Here is a 4,438-nt window from a genome sequence, read left to right on the forward strand (position 1 = left end):
CTTATTTGTTTACTTAAAGTCAAATAACTTCACACAGCTTATCATACATTTTTTAAAAAGCTGTCTTCTGGTGTCTTCCTCACCTCTGACTTGTGTTTCCCAGAGAAAAGCTGCTCAAGTCACTTTCTTCTGGTATTTACTATCATATTCCTAAATTATAACACATATTACTGTTTTTTATTCTTTCAATATTAATATGTATTGACTTCACACTCTGAAACATGAGGATTTCATTCTCTTATATACCCATTCCTCCATTCACCTAGTGTAGTCATTTTTGGTTAATAATTCAATTTGGCACTAATACTGTCATATAATAATCACAGCTGAGCCATGTAGTCATTGATGAAGGAAACATTTTCCTGTACAACTTTTTGCTTCTCTGGCTTCAATCAATGCCTCATATATGTTTAATTTATTTCTGAGGTACCTTCCACTAATTCGTGTAGTGTAGGCAAGCTGGATAAAGGTTCCAATTTTTCTTCTTGGAGTCCATCCTTTTTCAAAATAACATTACAATATATCCACAGAGCCAGTTTGCAGATTGAACAGCATCTTTGGGCAAGCCTCAGGGTAGTTTGCCTTCTTTTTTTTTTTTTTTCTTTTTTTAGTTTGCCTTATTTAATTTGGCTCTTTGTCAATAAAAATTAGATGTAATTGCTGCTCTAATCATAGCACTGGATTATTGAATTATTATTACCAACAACATAATAACAATGAGATCATTCAGTAGCCCTCTCTCTTGTTTTGTCTCTCGTCCATACATCAGATCAGTAGGGTGAGGGGAAGAGAGCGGGAGCATCCCATAGGCAAGAGAAGATCTGAGAGTTGCAAATCCAAAATGTGTGATATGGGCTTCCCTGGTGGCGCAGTGGTTGAGAATCCGCCTGCCGATGCAGGGGACACGGGTTCGTGCCCCGGTCCGGGAAGATCCCACGTGCCGCGGAGCGGCTGGGCCCGTGAGCCATGGCCGCTGAGCCTGTGTGTCCGGGGCCTGTGCTCCGCAACTGTGTGTCCGGAGCCTGCGCTCCGCAACGGGAGAGGCCACAACAGTGAGAGGCCCGCATACCGGAAAAAAAAAAAAAAAAAAATGTGTGATATTTCTTTGGTGGAGACTCTTCTATCAATGCAATACCCACAGTGATTGCATTATCATGGATATTCAAAAGAACACCCACATCAAATTTGGTCTGTCAGCCTTCCACTTAAAATCATCTTGAACAGCGCCCCCAAAATCTCTTGTGGTCTCTAGTGCAGTAAAGCAATGTTTCCCTTCTACCCTGTTGCGTGTGACTCTAAACTTCAGCACTTGAGAATCAATTTCTTCTTTTGAATTTAAGGCATTGTTAGTGAACTCTTTTTTAACATCTCTCTCAACTCTTTTGTCTCCTTGTCCATTATCCACCTTCCTTTTACTTGAATTCTGATTTATCTTTTTACACCTTTTTTTTTCTTGAAACTGGTGTCAATTTTCCATACTTTCAAAGGACTGGAGCGCAGGAGTTTCCCAGTCAATTCTTCAAAATCCTTTAGAACTTCCTTTTTTCCCCCCTTTGAATTAGAATCTTTAAACTCCTGAACAACCACAAGTAAGTTATCAACTGATCTCAGACAATGAACCTGAGCCAGACTTTCCATTGAAATGTCAAAATATATGTTGCCTGGTCTCTGCTGATTTTGCACGATGACCTGAATTTCTTTCTCACTTCAGCTGCCCCTGTTTGTTCAAAACCAGTGGGTACAGTCACTCTAATAGTGCCTTGGAGATGTTCATGCTCACTCTGAGAAGGCCACTTTCTGTCACTTGACTAGATCTCTGGTTTTCATGAAAGTTCACATCCAGGAGTTGGGTAGTGGCTTCTTGAATGTCGTACATGTTGGCAACGCTTCCAAGATCCCTCATATAGTCTTGGCTGCCAGCACAGACCCTTCCAGCCCTGGCATCCTGCACGCCCAGTGTACCCAAATGCTATGCTTTCTCTTTTCTCTAAAGATGTTGGTTATAGCACTTTAGATTCTGAAAAATATTTTAAGCAAAATTTTGAAACATATAGCAAAACTGAAAGAATTTTAGAGTAAATGCCAATATACCCATCACCTAGATTCTTGGGTTAATATTTTATTACCCTTGTTCTTTTCACGTATTTATTCTTACTTTGATATACCATATGTTTTTACACATCTTAGAGTAAATTGCAGACAACTGTATTCGATGTAAGCATCTTGCCATAGAGTTCCATATTTAAGTTTTTTTTCCTTTGATGTAAAATTTACATACAATCAAATGCACAAATGTTGCTGAGTTCTAAAATATGCAAATACTTGTAAATATAATGCAAAGCCTATCATGATAGAACATCATTATCATCCCAGAAAGATCCTTTATATCCCTTCCTAATCACCAATCCTAAAACCACTTCAGAAGAACCACTGTTCAATTTTTTTTTCCATCATTGATTGATTTTGACTGTTTTAGAACTTCATAAAAATAAAACAGCATAGTATATACATTTTTTTGTCTGGATCGTAGGTTAGTATACATGTATTTTACTAAAAAATGCTAGATCTTTTGCTAAAATAGCTGTCACATTTTACATTCCCACCAGCAATATGTGAGATTTCCAGTTGCTGCACATCCTTACCAAAATTTGGTATTGATTTTTAGTCATTCTGATGTGTATGTTGTGGTATGTCTATGTAGTCTTAATCTGACAACTAATGATGTTGAGAACGTTTTCATGTGCTTGTATCACGTGCATGTTGATGTGTATGTTCAATTCTTTGCTCATTTTTATTGAGCTGTCTTTTTATTACTCAGTTGGAGTTTTTTATATACCCTGCAGCATCCCAGTCCTTTGTCAGATATGTGTTTTGCAATATATATTTTCTTCAAATCTGTGGCATGCCCATTCAATTTATTAATGCTGCCTTTTTTTAATTGGTTTTTAATTCTGACAAGTCTAACTTTTCAGTTTTTTCTATTATGGTTATTGCTTCAGATTTTAGAACTTTGCTTCCCCACAAATCACAAAGATATTATCCTGTGTTTCCCTTCAAAAGCTTTATGGTTTTATGCTGATTATTCAGTTCAAAGTCTTTTCTAATTTCTTTGCTAAAGAAAATAGAGGGGCTTTAAATGATGTCATTGATTTTCCCTGATGTTGCATCATTATTGATTTCTAATTTAATTCTGTTATGCTCAGAAAACGTATCTTGTATGCTTTCGATCTTTTTACATTTATTAAGACTTGTTGCATCTTCCAGAGTATGATCTATCATAGTGAACATATCATGTGTGCTTGAAAAGAGTGTATATTCTGTAGTTGCTGAATGTGGTGTTTATAAACATCATTTAGGTCAAGGTGGTTGGTAATTTATTCATATCCATCTATGTCTTCACTGATTTTCTTTATCTAGTCCTATCAACTGCTGAAAAAGTGTTAAAAATTCTTCAACTATGGCTGTAGAATCATTTATTGCTCCTTTCAATTCTATCATTATTTTATTAATTTGAAGCTGTTCTGAGAGAAAAACACTTATGAATATTATGTCTTCCCGACGAACTGACCCTTTTAGCCTTATGAAAAAGCTCTCTTTATTTCCAGTGCTCTTAATTCCTTCCTGAAGTTTGAATTTTGATGCAATATTATTTCCCCTTGGCCTGAAGAATTCCCGTTAGCATTTCTCAAAGGGCATATCTGCTGATGACGAATTCTCTTTTCCTTATCTGAAGTTGCCTTTATTTAGCCTTCTTCGTTTTTGCTGAATATAGAAATTTGGGTTGTCAGATTTTTTTTCTGGTCTATCAAAACTCTAAGTATGTTGTTCCATGACCTTGTTCACCTGTTAGAGAGTATGTTGTTTTTCTCTGGATGCTTTCAAGATTTTCTCTTCATTTTTAGTATTCAGTAATTTTATTGTGATGGGCCAAAGTTTGGTTTTATTTTAATTTTTCACATTTGTAGTTCCCTGCTTATTTTATTTTATTTTCATTTATTTATCTATTTATTTTTTTCAAAAGTTTCCCCAGAAGGGGTGCACCAGTCCTGGAAATACTGCAATACCAGGTCGATGCGTGGAGTGGACGAAGCAAGCTCCTACTCCAACTCCTTACTCCAAAAATCCGTTTAATATGTTGTTCTCGGGGAGAGAACATATCAGATATTAAACTGAAAAGAACAGATACTACACTTGATCTTAGCCAAAAGGCCGAGAAGCGATCCCCTGCTTATTTTAAAGCAGCCTAATGAAGTATAACTGGCATACCCTAATCAGCACATATTTAAGTGTACATTTAGATACACTTTGACGTACATACTCAGGAAACCACCACACAATCAAAATAATGAACATGTCTATTACCCTAGAAAGTTTTCTTCTCTTTATAATTTCTCCCACCTTCCATCTCATTCACAAGCTCATTGATATCCTTTCCAAC

At 36.4% G+C, this 4,438-nt stretch overlaps 1 non-coding gene and 1 pseudogene across 1 annotated transcript; both read right to left on the reverse strand.

Moving 5' to 3' along the window:
* Window positions 1-617: 617 nt before the first annotated feature.
* Window positions 618-1,876, reverse strand: LOC102981257 (tRNA (guanine(6)-N2)-methyltransferase THUMP3-like; annotated as a pseudogene).
* Window positions 1,877-4,030: 2,154 nt separating this feature from the next.
* LOC112065855 (U2 spliceosomal RNA) lies at window positions 4,031-4,221 on the reverse strand. The gene has a single exon (XR_002892274.1). It is a non-coding gene; the product is annotated as a U2 spliceosomal RNA (small nuclear RNA).
* Window positions 4,222-4,438: the final 217 nt, after the last annotated feature.

Source organism: Physeter macrocephalus, chromosome 15 (genome assembly GCF_002837175.3).
Source record: "Physeter macrocephalus isolate SW-GA chromosome 15, ASM283717v5, whole genome shotgun sequence".
Classification (NCBI taxonomy): Eukaryota; Metazoa; Chordata; class Mammalia; order Artiodactyla; family Physeteridae; genus Physeter; species Physeter macrocephalus.